This window comes from Eleutherodactylus coqui, chromosome 7 (genome assembly GCF_035609145.1).
Source record: "Eleutherodactylus coqui strain aEleCoq1 chromosome 7, aEleCoq1.hap1, whole genome shotgun sequence".
NCBI classification, from domain to species: domain Eukaryota; kingdom Metazoa; phylum Chordata; class Amphibia; order Anura; family Eleutherodactylidae; genus Eleutherodactylus; species Eleutherodactylus coqui.
The window spans coordinates 91,312,837-91,332,920 of record NC_089843.1 but is presented as its reverse complement, the minus strand read 5'-3'; the positions used below and the strand labels follow the sequence as shown (position 1 = coordinate 91,332,920).

General features: G+C 40.8%; 1 protein-coding gene across 1 annotated transcript in view; it reads left to right on the top strand.

Moving 5' to 3' along the window:
• The first annotated feature begins 11,718 nt into the window (after positions 1–11,718).
• Positions 11,719–20,084, top strand: part of LOC136573524 (rho GTPase-activating protein 7-like) — a 214,401-nt gene continuing 206,035 nt past the window's right edge. The window contains exon 1 of the mRNA XM_066574804.1: positions 11,719–11,779. The gene's annotated coding sequence lies outside the window, so the exon portion shown is untranslated. The remainder of the gene's footprint in view (positions 11,780–20,084) is intronic.

Below are 20,084 nucleotides of genomic sequence, written 5' to 3'. Positions count from 1 at the left end.
TTCCAAAGTTGTGGTCTAAACATATATTTAACATTCTAAAACAAGCTGGTTTTCATCAGTAATTTGAAAAGATCAGATCAGCAACTTATACGGAACTTTCTTGGACTCTGCGTTTCTCTCTTTTTTTTTTTTCTTGCTGAAATTATAATGTTGGTCTTCTCTTTAGCAGTCTTTCTCCACATTAGTCCTCAAGTACCCCAACAGGTCATGTTTTAAGGATTTCCCATGAAGCAAACACCTGTGGCAATTACTCATGTAGTGACATATTACATGATCTGAGCAGTATTAAGGTATTTCTCAAAAAATGACCTTTTAAGAATGATGGAAGAGTAAAATTAAAAATGACTTTTTTATCTGCAAACTTATATACAGGTTTTTATGCAAGATTTTGTTAGGTTTGGTTCTCACTGAGAAAGAAGCACATGTACTTGTCATTCCCAATCAGCGCCCTCACAATACAGACCCCATAATAGTTACATGTATAACACTTCCATATCACTGCTGGTCATATTGCTTTCTATGCTCATGAGTTTTATTCTCCCAACTTTCTTAAAGAGAAAATGTCTCAATTCTGGTTGGAGCCTCTAAATGTGACCAGTGTGGGCAGGTAGTGTAGTCAGGAGATGCCAGAGGTCGGTACACAGGAATATCAGTTTCAGTACAGAGTAGCAGGTGGTTGGTGGAGCTTGACTACAGGTTTAGAGCACAATAATCTCGCAATGAGGGAGACAACCGGTCAGGCTTATGTAGAGCATCCAATCAGGAATGGGGCAGAGCCAAAAAACAGGAAACTGGGCCAAGAGTAAGGAGCAAGAGAGGATTCAGCAGAAGAGCTTATTGTGTTGGATAGCTCAACAGGAATAGCCACCGCCAGGAGCTCCAGAGTTCATGCCCTGTCAGGGGTTTTTTTTCTCCAGTAAAAGCCATTGTTACCAATATATAGGTTTCAAAATATATACTAACAAATTGTCATAGTTCCTCTATAGACATTGAATACATTGTATAGAGAAGATTGGCAAATGCCCATATTACCCATTTAATTCATACACTACACAAATAAGTCAGAGTACCCAGTAAGAGCAATGAATTGTAAAAATACATAGAAGAAAATACTTTGCTAAAATAATGTCATATAAAGTCAAACTATACTTTGCTCATATAAAGCCCTATAGTGTTAACATAATGCAAAATTAATTTGAACGATAGTCATCCCGTGTAAATGCATGCAGCGACTAAATGAGAATTGTTCAGTCATTCAGTTTCTGCATCGTCGTATGTAAACAGCAGTCGTTCACTTCTGAATAACTATCTGCTGACTGTGAATGGAGGCGGATGGGTATAGAGCTCTCCCTGGCCCACTCCACCTCCATTCCAGCAACACTTTGAGCGATGCCAGCAATACTCACTCCTGTGTAACAGCACAGATGCGGGCATCACTGGGACGAGCTGCTAGGCATTGTTTGCCCCACAGCTCGCCCCATGTAAATGGACCATTAGGAAAGAGTAGACAGAAGCCTGCAGCGAGCTACCAAATAGAAAGAAATGCTTTCTTCATACAGTATTATCAAGGCAAGCATAGTTTAATCAGGCTAATACAGATACAGAAACAGCGTTTGGGAATGGTAGAGTTTGGTCATCTCAATGCAGATATTAATTACTGTCAATTACTTATATGAAGTTTCTTGAAATGTAAAAATACCGTATATCCAAGTGGGTCTAAAGTTACAAATGAAGAAACTTAATATATTTAGTGTGCTTATCTACTATACTTATATATAGGAGCTACCGTCTCCCATCATTGGTCTAGTACATCTGTGTCAAAATGTCAAAAATCACAGAAACAACCATATCTACCGTCATACTGATCCAGAATACAAGGGTAGGTATAGACACCACATTCCTCAGCATGCAGACAGCCAAATTCCTGTATACCTATGCAATTAACAACCACTCACATACTTACCACATATTGGGGGAAGTAGCTGATTAGTATTTTTTACTTACACATAGATAAGACATACAAACAGTGTCTAGTGCACCCTTGTCCATTACTGACAACAAGTCAGATGACATTTGCAGCGGCAGCAGTAATATTCCATCCATAAGATCATCGCTGCTGCAGCCAACTATTGGCACCATAGTCATCTGGCATGTATGGATGCAAACATGCGCACATATGCAGGAGATGCAGTTATTTAGCATATGTGATTTAAACCACGCATTAACAAAAATCCTTTTCTAAGACTTTTCGATCACTCTAAATTTTGTATAAAAGGTCGGACATTGATTTGCAGGAATGTTGTCTTCCAATAGGTGGCGCTGCAGAGGTATTGTTTCATCTTCCTTATTTGCATATTTCCCAGATGAGCATGCATGGCTTTATAAGTCTCTGCATACACCTTCTAGGTCAGTGTTTCACAACTCCAGTCGTCAGGACCCCCAACAGGTCATGTTTTCAGGATTTCCTCAGTGTTGCACAGGTGATGTAATTATTGTCAGTGCCTCAGACAGTGCCACAGGTGTTCTTACTATAGGATATCCTGAAAACATGACCTGTTCGGGGTCCCTGAGGACTGGAGCTGGGAAACACTGGTCTACGTGCTCTCCTTAAGGAGAGATGATACCCTTCTGCCCCACATCATGGGCCTCTCACTAGCCAAGCCCAGATCCTCCTGCATACAGATGAGGGGTGAAAACCTCAAAACAGCTGTCTGTGTATGGATTTCTGGCTTGGTTTTCAATTCCCAATCATTGTTAAAAAGACTTGTATAAAGGGTCTGACATTGATTTGCAGGAATGCTGCCTTCCAATAGGTGGCGCTGTAGAGGTATTGTTCCATCTTCCTCATCTTCTAAATTTTTGGAAATGTTTTTTGTCCCAGCAGTTAGCATGATGGTGCCCTGTCTTTTACCCCTTGCTAATAATAACACCTTTATTTTCCTGAAATGTCTAGGTCTAACTTGCCTTGGTCTGATATCTAAGACAATGTGTATTTAGCTAAGGAAAATAATTGAATAGCTTATACCAGTGTATCAAGATAACTCTATTACAATGGTTCCGTTGTTCAGTATGATATCACACTTTACTGTATAGGTTTGAAGACATTACATAACAGAAACAAATTGAAATAAAAACGGCATTGTTTCATTAAATATGGCTACATTAAACATCCAGAATCTGAAAAAGCTGTGAAAACAACTTTTATCATTGTCAATCTTACTGGTTTAAAAGGCGACTTTACCATATTTTGAACAATCGTGGCAGTCAATGTAAGTCATTTTGGAAATATGAGAAAGAAAATGGTTTACTAAGCAAAATTCTGCAGAATAATTCTCTGTTCAGGAATACCAGAAGAAGACTGCGACTTGCCAAAAAAAATACCAAGTTTGAAAAAAGAGGAAGAAAGCATCACTTAGGTATGAATGGAATATTTATACTCCTCAGTCTGGCGGAAATCTTTTATGTCTAATCTTTGAAATCATCTTAGTTTTGCTAATAACAGCTAATTGCTTGTAATTCATCGTAGAAGGAAAATGGGAGATAAAGTTATGACATAAAAATAAGCTTCCTCTCATGTAATTTCATTTATACATCTGACTTTTCAGGATGACTCACCCTTCTGTCATATCACCTATTCTTGCTTACAGATATTCCCATGTAGCCCAAGACTTAAGCTAAGGGAAAAAGTGAAGCTTCTGGGCAACGATGCAAAATCTATAATGGCCTCTCACCTTCCATCTTCCAATTATACTGCAATACTATTATTGATACTGCAATACTGAGCCTTTGGGACAACTCAGGCATAGAGTCCCAGCAGTCATTGTTACTTCAGCACACCCTACAGCTGAAGCATGGTCAGGTACAAAGTCTGGCTGCTGACAGAGAACTATTATATTAAACATAAAGAGTAACTTACTTTTCGGATGCCGTTTCAGAATAAGCTTCCGTATGTGTACATGAGGAATAACACTATTAAGCGTCAGTCAGACGGGCGTTTTTTCGCGCGATTTGCGCATGCGCCCGGTGATTTTATAAAACCATTGCTTTGCGACACATCAGCGCTTTTTATGCGCTCGTCCAATTAATTATAGAACAGAAATCGCAGATCGCACCTATCTGCGATCTGCTATTCCTGTTCTTCTCTATATGCGCTCAATGGGGCCGGCGGCAGCAGCGCCGACCCCATTGGGAGTATATACTAGACAAAGCATTCTCCTCTGCCACAGCTGTAACAGCTGTGGCAGAGAAGAATGATGTTTGCCCATTGAATTCAATGGAGTCGGCAATACAGCCGGCTCCATTGAAAGCAATGGGATGCTGGCGAGCGCGGGATGAATTTTCGGGAAGGGCTTAAAAATATAAGCCCTTCCCTGAAAATCATCCAAAACTGTGTAAAAAGTTAAAAAATATATATACTCACCTTGTCCCGGCAGACGGAGTTCAGCCGCGGCCGGCCGGCCGGCAGTTCTCCTGAACTGCTGTGAGTAGTATTCAGCAGCCGGGGATTTAAAATCCCCACCTGCTGAATGAGCTGCCTCTGATTGGTCACAGCCTCACCAATCAGAGGCAGCTCTCACTTACCCATTCATGAATTCATGAATGGGTGAGTGAGTGCTGCCTCTGATTGGCTCAGCGCAGGGACCTCAGGATATCACTGACTATAATAGTCTGTCAGTTTTCTTGCATGCAGCGTGTCATTTTCCCACAGCAAACTGCGCCAGAAGTGGATTGATTTACATGATGGTATGAATCAGGTTTTTTTGTAGAATATTTTTAATGAAAAGTATTTAGAAAATGATTTATTCTTGGGGATCTAATTGATTTAAATAAAATTACAGTTACCATTCTGGGGAAAAGAAAAGAAATCCAACATGGCAGATGTCAGAAGAGAGTTGGAATTGGCCAGTGCATCTGAAATTGGATGAGTTCAACTAATGTATGTGTCCACCTGCTATGTTGTGCTATTGGGCCCTGTTGTTCTATGGGTTTCCAAGAACACACCTTCACAAGTGTGGCATAATTGAACTGGCTAGGTGTGGAGTTTCTCCAGCAAGCCTATTCCCCTGGTCTGCTGCTCATATATAGTAGTCTCTCTGCTAGAGGATGCTGGTTTCCCAACACTCGGGCGCTTGCTCCATGCATGATGTGTTGTGTGTGTCTGTGCAGGTGGCGGGACATGTGTGTGAACAGTGATGTGTTCTGTGGGTCTGCACAGGTATACAGACATGAGGTATGAACAGTCCTGTTCTGTGTTCAATGCAATCCATAGTATCCTGGTGTGAACTGCACCCTGTCCTGCTTTGGATCGTTTTCCATCCTGGCCAAGTTAGGTCCGTAGGTTCCAGCATGGGGCCATAATGAGACAATTACCCTGCGTGCAGGCAGGTTTCATGTGGAAGTTGACTCGCTAGAGCAGGAACTTGCGAGACAATGAGGAACCTTGAAGCAGGCTTGTGGGCTTAAGTGTCTTGGCCAATCGCAAACTAATACCTCGTACATTCTATAGCAATTCCATCTATTATGTGTGCAGGTATGTATGGTGAGTATCTTGAGCATTTGTCAGTTGTTGTTTTATGTCTCTCCGGCAAGTATCGTTTGCAGTTCACGGATGTAAGAGACGTGACACCAACTTTATCGTGATATTATCCTAGTAGGACAACTCTTCTAAGACAAGTTCAGTTGTAATCCCGAACATCTTCCTGGAAACTACATTTTGACCTAAGCAGAATGCTTGTATATTTATACAGTATGTTCCCTTAAGTGAGCTATAATATCTCATGGAAAAAACTGGCTTTGGCTTGCTTTCGTTAGCTACACTGCATTGCTTTTCTTAGTGATAGTCTTAAGATAGCATGTGCTTACGTCTCTTGCAAAAAAATGTATTTAATCTGGCTTTGTATTCCTGTTACTCTTTTTGTTGGGGTTGAGTTTCATTAAAAAACAATCTGTGTAAATGAATACATAAATAAATTTATCCACACTGTGTATTGTGCACAAAGATATTCTAAACATGTCATTGAAAGTTGACTAAACAAATGAAAAACAATACACAGTATGGTACGTATATTGCAATTCCAGGGGTAATGGTAAATGTAATAATTGTAGGGCATGGATGAGTTTGTGAACATATAGTAATATTTTTAGCATGTTGGTTGACATATTGCTTCCAAATACATGGATTACTCAGAGCTTTTATATGCCTCATTATTATTCATCTGTAGAAAGCCCCCTGTTGACCCGGGACATGGATGACAAGGTTTAGTAATTCTGGGGAATAGCAGATTTTTGTAATGCTAAACATACATACAGAAATCAACAATAACACAGAGCACGACCACACACATTAATTCATTCCCAACATTCAGTCACACCATTACTGCTTCCTTTGTAATTACACCCACCTACCACTGACTAGTTTTCCACATGTCTTCCTGGAAGTTATTGCTGAATCTCTATTCCAATATATTCACGGGCTGAAATTATTCCTTTATTCCTCATTAGATAAGGGGGCGAGGGTTGGAGGGGAATGACAAATGTGGCTGTGCAGACATATTGCTTTTACCCACCACATTTTGTTAAAAATATGCTAATCTAGTGCGCAGTCATCCAGAAACCCTAACAGCTGGATTAAAGTGGCTATCCAGTACTAGTCTTCTTCTTCAACTTTGCCTTAAAAATAGTTCAGAAATACGTATATACAATCCTAGGTGACGTAGAGATTTAACTTGAACTAATTTGGACTATAACTTTTTGGCCAAAGTTGGCGAACTGACCAAACAAAACTTTTGAAAGGGTCACTCATCACTGTCTGAGACTGTAACTATCGATGATCTGTCCTCAGGATAGGTCTTCAATAGTGGATCGGCGGGGGGGTGCCACTAAGGTTTCCTGCTGATGAGCTGATCCCTGAGCCTGTTGTCAGTGCAGACAGTACTGTAAATAGATAGCGCAGTCCATATTGCAGGGCTCGATTTGGCATTGCAGGCCCAGGTCCCATTTAATGACAGCTGTGCCTGTAATACCAAACCAGGATGCTGAAAAGTTAAAAGCGCTATCTGCTTCCAGCACTGTCCCCGCTGACAGCTCAATTAGTTGATTGCCAGGGATCCCAAACTTTAGGCTGGGTTCTCACATGCCGGATTCCCGGCGGAAATCTCGCGATTTTAGCTCGCTTCTCTGCTGCGGCCAGCGCTCCCATAGAGGAGAGCGCGGCCGCAGCAGAAGAAGAAAGAAAATTAACATGCTGCGGCCGGCGAATCCACACCGCAGCGCCGACTTTGCCGCGGCGAATTTGCCGTCCCGTGTGGACGAGATTTCTGAGAAATCTTGTCCACATGGCTGGCTAAGCCCGGGATTAGCGGCCGCAGGCGGGTTTGCCGCAGCAAAATTCCGGACAGAATTTCCGCAGCAAAAACGCCCCGTGTGAACCCAGCCTTAGACCCCCCGCAGATCAACTATTTATAACCTATAGTGAAGATAACTCATCAATAATAAAAGTCAAAACAAACTCTTTAAACAAATCTGAATTACATGGAAGTAATCACTCTGGTGATTTTTTTTTCATTCATTATGTAGCTATCCCCGGTATATATAAGTGGGCTAGTATTACCTTGGTTAGCTATTTCTCTCTTTCTAAAATTCTGGTACTCTTGTGCCTCAGGTGGTCATGTGATCCCAATTCTGACCAGTTCAGATTTACTTGGGATTATGTGTTCAGTTTGAAGTCAGTTTCTCAACCTGTGTGATTCAATTACATGGACCCTATCACAGAAACTGACTAGATTGGGACACAAACACTCCTATCACAGTTATTGCTGATCACAAAGCTCCAGTGAAATAGTTGTTATAGAGGAGATCACAGTTCATCCTCCTGACTGTATACTTGTGGTCTGTAGCTTAATTAGGTGAATATAGAATACATAAGTTAATGACTTTGTTGCAAAGATGGTACAAACTGTAGCTGATCATGGGATGCTGATCTGATGCATTATGGGAGTGATGTGAAAGTGCAAGCAACATATAGTGTCTGGTAAGTATCAGACAGGAGGCTGCACTGCATGGAAGTGACTGAAATAAACAAAGGAGACCTACAGAGTATAACAGGCAATCAGGTGATGGGGACAGGGAAGGAAAAACGTGTTTTTTTCTGATGGGACCCTTTAATAAACATGGTGCATTTCACTCCAAGGAACTCCTTACTTAGACTAGTCTAAGTAAATTTTCCCCTATGTTGCATTTTAGAGTTTACCTATTGCTCTATGTGTGCACCACATGCTGTGCAGTATGCATAATGCCATCCATAGCCACTACAGCCACTATTGGGCACATGTATTGTATGCAGCTACTACTTTGTGGTTCATTGTGTTTGCGCCTGCCTGGTGTCAATTAAAGTAACCCTCTGATTTTGGGATCAGAGGGTGAAGGAGCTATGTTAACTGTACTTGTTCTTCTCAGTTGTCCATCTATTCTGCCAGTTCCAGGTGCTGTTTTTGGGTGGCCAAACTATAATATCTAACTATATTATGCACTGCTCTGTGATTGACCAGCACTGATCACAGGAGCAGTACTGGCCAATGACATAAAAGGTACATTAAATTTGTAATCCTAACGGCTACTAATGCGCTGTAGGTGATTAGATAGTCTAAAGATGGCAGTGGTCATCTTGGCCACCCGAATATAGAAACAGTAAATGGCATAACACATGGACTGGTGAGAAAATCAAGTACAGGTAATACATCATCTTCACCCTTTGGTCCTGAGACAGAATTTTGTCCCAAAACTGAAATTGGGGGGGAAGGAAGGGGGTTGTTTTAAATCTCTACACACAACAATTGAGAAAAGCTATATGTAATCAATTCGGTAAATTTAAAATCAATTTCTGTCCCTATGTGTTTCTGGTGTGTGTTTGGTGAAAAATCTTCAAAACAACCGTAATGAGCTAAATTATATAGACATGACATTTTGGATTATTATATACCCTTTTGCTTTTTTATGGCAGGAAGATATTGTGTTATCATATGCACCAAGTGGTGTGCCAATAATACAATGAAAACATCATGTGTGAATACACCCTAAGGCCTTAGTCAGACGGGCGTTTTTTGCCGCGATTTGCGGATCGCATGACGGATGCGCATCCGCAAATCGCGTGACCGGTGCGCGCAAGTCGCCCGCAAATCGCCCGAAAATCTGCTCCTAGCCGCGTTTCATTAGAAACGGGCCGGAGCTGTCCAGCGCATTGCATTCAATGGAGACGGCAATACAGCCGGCTCCATTGAAAGCAATACGCTGCGGGCGAGTGTGGGATGAATTGTCGGTAAGGGCTTAAATATATAAGCCCTTACCTGCAATCCATCCTAAAATGTGTTAAAATAAAAAAAAATTGCATTCTCACCTTCTGCCTGCAGCTCCGGGCAGCCGTCCTGCAGTGGGTGTGAAGGGGGTGTGAGTCAGACCTGCCCCCTGATTGGCTCAGCGCTGAGCCAATCAGAGGCATGCCTCACTCACACCCACTCATGAATTCATGAATGGATGTGAGTCAGACCTGCCCCTGATTGGCTCAGCGCTGAGAGGCAGCAGTCACTCACCCATTCATGAATTCATGAATGGGTGTGTGAGTGAAACCGGCCTCTGATTGGTCAGGCTGTGACCAATCAGAGCAGATCATTCAGCAGGCGGGGATTTTAAAGCCCCGCCGGCTGAATAGTGCCAAGAAGCAGTTCAGGAGAACTGACAGCGGCCGCGGCTGGACTCCGGCTGCAGCGGAAAGGTGAGTATACAATTTTTTTTTATTTTAACACATTTTAGCATGAATTGCAGGGAAGGGTTTATATATTTAACCCCTTCCCGACAATTAACCCCGCGCACGCCGGCAGCCCATTGCTTTCAATGGAGCGGCTGTATTGCCGCTCCATTGAATTCAATGGGCAAACATCGTTCTTCTCTGCCACAGCTGTTACAGCTGTGGCAGAGAAGAATGATTTGTCTTCTATATGTTCTCAATGGGGTCGGCGCTGCTGCCGCCGGCCCCATTGAGCGCATATACAGAAGCGAACAGGAATCGCAGATCGCAGATAGGTGCGATCTGCGATTTTTTGTTCTATAATTTTTCGGACCAGCGCATAAAAAGCGCTCATGTGTCCGATACCATTGCGAAGCAATGGTTTTAAAAAATCGCCGGACGCATGCGCATGCGCAAATCGCGGCAAAAAACGCCCGTCTGACTAAGCCCTGAGAGCAAATAGAGCCCCACAAGTCTTCAAAAAAAAAAAAAATCTGAGCCTTCAGTCACCTATTTCCTATGCTCACATTCAAGTATATGGGGCAGCTGAGAATGAGACCCTCTTGGCTATGGTGGGAGTCCCAGAGGCCAGCCACAACATAACGTATTGATTAACATTCTATAAAAATAAAAAGAATGAGGTTTTGGGGGGCAACCCTTTAATTTCATAATGAACCTATATAATGACAGGTTCACTTTAAATATAGCTTTTTTTAACAATACATTAATAATATATTAGCAACAAATAAACTTACGCTTTTAAAATTCCTCTGGATCAGCAATGAACCAGCAAATCCAAAGTGGAGAAAGAACTTAGCCAATTCACACATTGAAGAAATACATTTATTATATTATCACTCTGGCAGATACCAGATTTTGCTACAGTAATTATCGAATCAATCCGGTGGTTATATTGCTGTGTGCCATGTCTTTTTCTTTTGCTTACATCTGAACATCTAAGCAGCCTGTCTGGATTTAATCAAAACCAAATGAGGATCCAAGTTCTCAGCCTAGAGCAGCAGTCAGAGGGAAGTCATTCTACGGAGACAGAAGAGTGAAAAAAAATAATGGTCGACGGTTCTACAAAGCCTGAAGACAGAAGGTTATACTGCAAACTTAGTGCACGTATTACTTGACTCGGAAGACGTCAGCACAGTTCTCATGGGACAATTATGAAGACATTGGCCACAGTAAATGTTTTTCGAGTGTGGTAGAAGTAAATTCAAGAGGTAAAGCTATATGGCAATATTATTTTCCTATAATTTAGTATTCTTATGACTTTCGGTCAGATCAGTGGGTTGCACAGCAAAGCTCCGTTTATTAATGTGCAGTGGCGTAGCAGAACTTTTACATTTGGCATATCACAATGTGTTATCTCCCGTAGTACATAGGACACTAATGAAGCATCTTGGTTATGAACAGTTAAATGACAGTTTCAGCTCTGCAAGATCTGGATGTGTGTAGGTAGTATGGATAGATAGATAGATAGATAGATAGATAGATAGATAGATAGATAGATAGATGGAAAGTTGCATTCTCATCATACTAGATCATTGTGTTATATATCTGTTTAATAAAGCAGAGCGACTGGGATTTTTTTTCTGTTGAAGCTGTGTCAGACTCGTAGGCGTAAGCACCACAGTCTCCTAAATCAAACCTCTGGACTCAGCAGTGAAGATTTTTCCTCTTCTTATTTTCTTTTTGCAGATTCCATTTTTAGTTTCTAGTTTTTCCGTCTTACTCCGTTCTTTTAGTACATGCATACTTCTTCAAGGCAGGAAATACTTTCCTTGTGATCCAGGCCTGCTTCTTGAGGGGCCGTTTTTAACAAACACCTTTCAGATTTTAGAGGACAGAAGTTATTAGAGGGAGACGGTTTTACAACTTTTTATAGGATTTCATGCTCCTGACAGCTATAAAGGCTGTTTAAAGCATCAGAAGGAATCTGCTTGCAACATACAGTAACAGCAAATCCGTGGTCATCATCTGGTGTAGGATTAGGTAAGACTGCTGTCTACAGCTTTGGAAAAAAAATCTCTAATCAATATTTAGTAAAAATCTGTAACTGATTTATAAATACACAGAAATGTCCTAGATAATCTTGTGGATTATTTAAAATGTGGATTAATAAGGGTTAATATACTTAATAGTCACATAAAGGGGAATATAGGTGACAATATATGTAATAATAGATTCCATATGTAATGCAATGTTAATGTAACAGTAGCTGTAACATGGTTGGTATAGCAGCAAATATCCAGTATAGGAAATATTGAATGCAAATAATCATCATTGAGTATAATGAGGCATGAGCATGGGTATTGCTTCACCCCAAGCAAAGTTTTCCAGGAAGCAAAATATTATTTAATTTGTTTTAAAAGTTTAGAAAATCTATATCCTTGTATTTAGACAGGATTTTATATTATTATTATTTATCATGAATCGTATTTTATAAACTAATGCTGTCCATATGTCATTTGAAATGAGTTCTTCACTTTTAGCAATTTTTAGTGTACTATACTTGATAAGTTCTGATTAGAGATGAGTGAACGTACTCGTTTAGGGCGTTTTTGCACTGGAGCACCGCTTTTTCTGAGTAACTGACTACTTGGGCGAAAAGATTCGGGTGCCGCCGGCGGGGCAGCGTGGTGGAGCGAGGGGAAGCAGTGGGGAAGAGGGGGGAGCTCTCTCTCTCTCCCCCCCCCCCCACTCCCCTCTGCAACGTCACACTCACCTCCGGCACCCCCCAAATCTTTTCGCCAGAGTAGTCAGTTACTTGGAAAAAGCGGTGCTCAAGTGCAAAAACGCCCTAAACGAGTACGTTCACTCATCTCTAGTTCTGATGTATCGTGACTTTATTGAGTATATAGGGTTTGTTTATGTGTGTATACTACAACTCCCAATTTCAAAAAAAGTTGGGACACTGTGTAAGAGGTAAAGAAAAAATAATATTATGATAATATAATCATATTTTATTCCCAGTGGAACATAGAACACATATCAGAAGTTGAAAGTGAGAGATTTTTCCATTTCATGAAAAAAATTAACTGATTTATAAACTGATAGCAGCAACACATTTCACAAAACTTGGGACACGGGTAACAAAAGGCTGGAAAAGTAGGTGGTACTAATGAAAAACAGCTGGAGGGTCAACTTTCTAATAAGTCACATGACTGTGTATAAAAAGAACATGTTAGAGAGGCAGAGTCTCTCAGAAGCAAAGATGGTCAGAGGTTCACCAATCTGTGAAAAGCTGCATCTAAAAACTGTGGAACAATTTCAGAAAAATGTTTAACGTAGAAAATTGCGAAGACTTATATCCCACCATCTAAAGTACATAATATCATCAAAAGATTTGGAGAATCTGGAATAATTAATATGTACAAGTGACAAGGCCAACAGTTAACACTGGATGCTCGAGATCTACAAGCCCTCAGGTGGCGTTGCCTTAAAAACAGGCATGATTCTGTAATGCAAATCACTGCATGGACTCAGGAATACTTCCAGAAATTACTGTTTGCAAACATGGTTCGCCATGCAGTCCACAAATGCAAATGAAAGCTTTATTATGCAAAAAAGAAGCCATATATCCACAAAATCCAGAAACACCGCTGTCTTCTCTAGGTTAAAACTCATTTAAAATGGACTGAAGCAAAAGGGAAAACTGTTCCGTGGTCAGATGAATCAAAATTTGAAATTGTTTTTGGAAACCATGGACGCCATGTCCTGCAGACTCAAGAGGAGAGGGACCATCCAGCTTGTTATAGGTGCACAGTTCAAAAGCCTGCATCTCAGATTGGATGGGATGGGGTTGCAATAGCGCAGCTTACACTTCTTGACACTATATGTAAGTCACTATGAATGCTGAGCAGTATATAGGGGTTTAAGAACAACATATGTTCCCATCCAGACAACGTCTCTTTCAGGGAAAGCCTTGCATGTTTCAGCAAGAAAATGTTAAACCACATACTGCATCCATCACAACAGCATGGCCTTGCAGAAGAAGAGTTTGGATGTAGAACTGGCCTGCCTGCAGTCCAGATCTTTCACCAATAGAGAACATTTGGTGCATTTTGAGACAAAAAAAAGAAGACCAAGGACCCAGCAGCTAGAATCCTACATCAGACAAGAATGGCACAACATTCCTCTCCCAAAACTCTAGCAATTGGTCTCCTCATGGAATGCTACAGAATGGTAGACATGGTCCTGCCCGAACTTTTTTGAGATGTGTTGCTGCCAGAAATTTCTAAATAAGTTTTTTTTTTTTTTATGAAATAGAAAAATGTCTCTCCTTCACCTTCTGATGTGTCTTCTATGTTTTATTCTGAATAAAATATGATTATATGAGATTTTGAAATCCTTGAATTCTTTTTTTACATTTAATTACACTTTAAACAGCATCCCAACTTTTGGGGAATCAGGGTTTTCTATCTTCATCACGAGGTGCCAATATGTTTCATAGTGCTGTATATTATAACCACTTGTATATCAGTCTGTCCTCATTGATACTTACTACTCTCCTTATTTCAAATATGCCTAAAGTTTGAAACTATTAAATGTGTTATTTATTTTTTTTTTTAAAGTAACCTTGGGTACTTGTCACCTTGAACATGCTGTCCAAACTGCATGCATGATAGAGTTATAGAGCAGCAGGAGGAGCTGAGCAGACTGATATATAGGTTTATAGGGAAAGATTCAGTATAACTTGTATTATATTCATTTACATCTCTGCTCATTCTGAGCTGAACAGTCCAGTGGGCGGAGCTATAAGGGATTGATAGCTATTTGTGTATGACCGTAAGTACAGGGGTAGCTATCGATCATTGATAGCTCCGCCCACTGAACTCTCTAACTCAGATTGAGCAAAGGTAAATGAATAAAATACAAGTTATACTGAATCTTTCCTCATAAAACTATATATCAGTCTGCTCTATACCATGATGCCTGCAGAATGTACTGCATTTTCAATATGACAGATTCTCTTTAATCCTGATTTAATTGGAGTGACTACAAAAAGCATTTTATAATTTGGAGGATGTGTCATATCCAGGCATAGCTCAGACAGCCTTAGTTTCCCTAGAACTGCTGTATATGTAATGTTCCTTTTTTTCCTGTGTAGGGGTTGCAGGGAAGTTGAACACTTGTTTTACTAGGTTCCCCCAAAGCTTACAAATGATTGTTGTAGCTTATGTTCAAGAAAACCTTCTAACATAAACAGATTGTTGTGGCTTGCTGCGCGTTATCACGGAGTGATATCACAACATCAGCTCCAGCCAATGTGATTGCGCATACGCCTTGTCGTTTGGAGCTGGGCACTGATAAGTACATTTTTTCTGTCACTGCAGTAGGTCCCTTAGGTGTTGTCTGTTGGAAATTCCTCTTCCCTGCCTCAGCTTCTTCTGTGTTGTATGGACTGATTGGCCAACAGGGAGCTATTTTCCCTAGCCAGCCAATCAGCTGTAATAGAAGTGTATTTATTCCAGGCCTGTCCCTACATGGATGCCAGTTATTCTCCTATGTGCATGTATGCTGGGCAAACCTTTATCTGTTTGCCTGGATCCAGTTTTATCCATGTCTGGTCTATGTTCTGTTTCTTCCCTTCATCAGATGGGTTGTCTGTGACCTTGTCAGTTTCCTGGATTGTTGAATGCCTGAGTCTTATATTGTCTCTTCCCTCCAACCAATGGTTTGTCATATGCCTGAGTCCTGGCCTGCCTGTTCTCCCTCCATCCGATTGGTTGTCAGACCCCTGTACCCTGACCTGTTAGAGGGGTCTGATGTGGAAGCAGTTTTCTGCAGTTAAGTACCAGTAGTGATATTGTTTGTATGGGGTTTATTCACCTTTTACCAGCAATACATTTAGGGATAGACTAGGCTTCCTAGTTGCTACTATATGTGACTCATAAGTTGTCAATACATCCCTCTAATGGAGAAAAACAAAGTACAAATTTGAGAACACCCATAGGCTGTCGGGGTTTTTCTAAATGAGTTATGTAAAACAAGCATATGATGAGACCATTCCTTGTAGCATAGATTCTCATTAATTCAGTATTTGAGAGCAGATCTCTAAGGGTGAACTGTGTTTTAATGCGTTGCAACATAGTAACACCTTGACAAATACATATCGTGTTTCCCTGAAAATAGGACCTACCCTAATTATAAGACCTACCCCAGTTTTCGGAGGAGGCCTGAAATAAAAGGCATCCCCCGAAAATAAGACTCACCTAACCTGCATTAAAAAAAATCTACTCACCTAGTCCGCGGCGTCCCAATGCCTCCCGATGGTCTCCGGCAGCGCTGCGGCAAACTCTGTCATCCCTGTCTCAAAGCTGAGCTTCTTTCTGGTGATGGGGCTTTGAATAGCCTGCCTCCAGCAAAGCACGTGCTGTGATTGGCTCATCGAGCCCCAGCCAGCAGTCACAGCTGGCGCTCGATGAGCCAATCACAGCCCCTCAGTGATGTCATTCACTGAGTGACTGTGATTTGCTGATCGAGTTCTGGCTGTGATCGGCTGGGGCTCAATTAGCCAATCACAGTGCGCACTTTGCTGGAGGCGGGGTATTCAAAGCCCCGTCACCAGGAAGAAGCTCAGCTGTGAGACGGGGAGAAGGCAGTTTACTGCAGCGCCGCCGAAGACCATCAGGGAAACACGGTACATACCAGGCAGATGGAAGTCTACACACTGATAAGTTTTTTTTCCCTAGTGACAGTACAAGGCACAAACCTTAAGCCCATAATATCACTTATGGGAAGATAGCTGTGATTGGCAGTCACACTACCACATAAAGTTGTAGAAACCTCTGCTCTTATTGGTTTAGCACTTAATATTACCCCAATAGTGTTGATAAAGGGAATCTGTCACCAGGTGAGACTCTTTTACCTCTGGGACTTGTTAGATGCTCTAAGAAAAGAAGCTAGCAGGTACTTCTGCGATACTATAGATGAATTGAACACCCATTAAGGGTGCAACTGAAACCCAGTTTGTGATTTAGAAACTAGACTTACAGATGCCACAAATGAAAAGGGATTGTGGGATTATGACAGATTCCTTTCACCAAAGGTTCCCTATTCTAACTTGCCTTTAGCCCCGGTGACACGATCTAAAGGTTTTACCCTTTTATGCAAGTATTCTACATTCTAAATAAAGTTCAAAGGATGGGTCTTGTGATGATACCTGCTAGGCCATACTGTAGGCAGATGCCTATTATTATGCCCAAGTATAATGCGCTAACACAATGATATCTTCCAGTACACTATAGCTATAAAAAATAAGAGTAAAAGTCTCCTAATGGAAAATAAATCTGTTATTTTATCACCAAAAATACAATAAATACTGTAAAAGAGAATAACTGTCACAAAATAGTACAGAGCGGATACATGTTTTGTGTCTGCATGACTATAAAACCAGTACAACAAAGTTCCACACATTTAAAAACAGATAAAATGGAATCCTCAATAGTGTTGAGTGATTATTGAAGTAATCTAGTCAGGAGTGACCAACCCAATTTTCAAAAATAATTGTGAATCGAGACTTCCAATTATAACTACCATTAAAAGCAATGGGAATAAAGATCTGGTTCTCTAATTTGGCCTCCAAAATGTTCCTGGAACAACACTGGTTCCATGCAGTGGTGGGTCCCAGGCTCAAATCCTGATCAAGGTCACATTCAAACTTAGAACTCCAGCACTGTAAGTCAGCTCAAAGCAGAAAGCTGATATTTTTGGGCATTTTTTGCTAAAAATCAAGCAAGATGATCCGATATAGCAAAAATTGGCCCAATTTAACACCCGGTCACATAGGTTAAATGCTAACAAGTCACCACATAAATTGTCTAAATATGTACATGTGTCTGATAAAAATAAATAAAAATAAAACTTATTCTGCAGCGCTTTCAAGTAATTTATTTATTACCTTCAACCAAGCTGGATACTCATTTTACTGATCTCGGAAGGATGGAAAGCTGAGTCAACCTTGGGTCGGCTACCTGAGCCATGCGGGGATTGAACTTGCAACTTTCAGGTCATGAGAAAAAGAAAGGCATACTGTAGTCATCTTAGCACAAATATAAAATGTTACAAATGTCAAAATTTGGGGCAGCAACAAGGAAAAAAAATATTGTATCCTTAAGAGTCCAGAGATTTACCTACTAAAGTAAGTAATGACATATTGCTATGATATGCCATGATTTACTGATTGGTGGCAGTCCAGCTGCCTGGACCTTCACCGCTCTTTAGACTGAAATGGGTGCAGCAATCATTCAACTCCTTCACCACTTCTCAGTAGAACACTTCTTTGCAGAGGAATGCCAAAAGGACCTCAACCCTTCATTCACTATGTTATGACGTATCTGTTGCGGTGCACCAGCAACTAGGAAGTGGGTCTAGAGTGATATCACAATATCCTCTATGGGCCTTGTGACCATGACTTTGGCGCGTGTGATCTGTCATTTGGCACTGGGCGCCAACTTGTACACACCTCCCTGTAGTGTATGGGCTGATTGGTTGAGACATCTCTAGCTGAACAATCAGCCATGGTGGAAGTGTATCTACTCTGGCCCTGCCTCTTCTAGGGAGTCAGTTATTCTACTGCCTATGATATCTGATGAGGCAGTAGTCACCTGTTAGTTAAGTACCAGTGGTTTATTCTGATTTACTGCATCTAGAGACAAGCAAAATGCCCTTATTGATGTAGGGCCACTATTGGGGTGATCGCCTTGCTTTTAGGCAGAATATGGCTCTCCTAAGTTGGTTAGAGATAGCATTCCCATTTCCGTATTTTTGTTTCTGTTGTTTGACGTGTATTTGCGCGCTGCATGAACTTACCAATATCTTTGTTATATGATATAAGATTAAATGATAGAAATACACTTTTAATTCATTCACATACAATGATCATGATACGACGTCCCTCCTTTGCACTGCCATTGTACTGAGACATTATTTGCACCAGGGATCATAGAAAAGAACAGGACCCCCCCCCCCCCCCCCCCCTTGTTGATCCTGAGGAAGGCAAAAAAACCCTCAACGACGCAGAAGCCAATTAAGCCCATTTGGGGGGAAAAATTCCTTCCCGACACCATAATAGCAGTCAGAATAATCCCTGGATCAATGTTTGAAAGTTCCTACCTGACTCCAAGACCCGGATCAACAACCCTGCTGGTTATTTAATGTCTATATCCTGTAATATCATAGCACTCTAGAAAGACATCTAATCCTTTCTTAAACTCCTCCATCAATTTTGCCATCACCACATCCTCAGGCAGAGAGTTCAACAGTCTCACTGCTCTTACAGTAAAGAACCCCCTTCTGTATTGGAAGGTTCTTTACTGTTATGAACTTTTCATTATAATATATTTAAACAAGTTATGAGATGTTATATTTGTTTTTTGGAAAGCTGGCCATAAGGTGAATTGATTTTATCAAGATCAGTTGACAATTGTGCATACGAGCAACCCAACAACAAACATGAGGGAAGTAAGGATTTGGCATGTTAAATTTAAACATATCTGATTCTTTGATAATAGAGGAGATCTGCCGCTATCAGAAGTGACTGATGCAATTTATTACCATTCTCCCCATTAAAATAAACATGCACATTTGGCCAATGTGAATCCATGCATGGGGGTGGATGGGTCAATAAAGCGTACAATGAACTGAAGGAACATTCATATGTATTGTCAGCTTTATGCCATGTTTAGAAATTTAATACGAAAAAATACAGTACTTTTGCAAAATCATAAAAAACGTTTTTTGCCATACAATAGTCAACTATGTACACAATGTAAATTTGGTGAAACGTTCTGCTCATCTTTCAGCTTTGTGGAGCTGGAATGTTTTTTAATTACTCAGCAGCAGATCCCTCCCTGGCGACAACAGAGATGATGAAATCCTATAATTGTCTCCATGTTTCTCTTGTGCTATTTAGTAACAGACTCTCAAGCTGTACCTAAACCTCTCCTCCAGTCATATCTGGCATGTAACTATTACTTTAGTCTTCTGTTTAGAGCTTATATTATCTTTCTTTTCCTCATTTTATAACGATTCTTGATTTGTGTAAACTGGTCCAAGAGGCACAAAGGGATATTCTGATATTTCTGCTGTGTCAGAAGGTCATATTGGTGGAGGTCCAGTCATTTGTTCTCAACATTTAATACCACATATTATTCCAAAACGATGAGGGCTGGAACATATTCCTGACTGAACTGGGCAAATTCTGTTATGGGAATCTCCTTTAGAATAATGAGTGTTTGCCAAAATACAGCAAAAAATTTCCATCAATAACTGCAATGCTCATAGATAGAGAGGG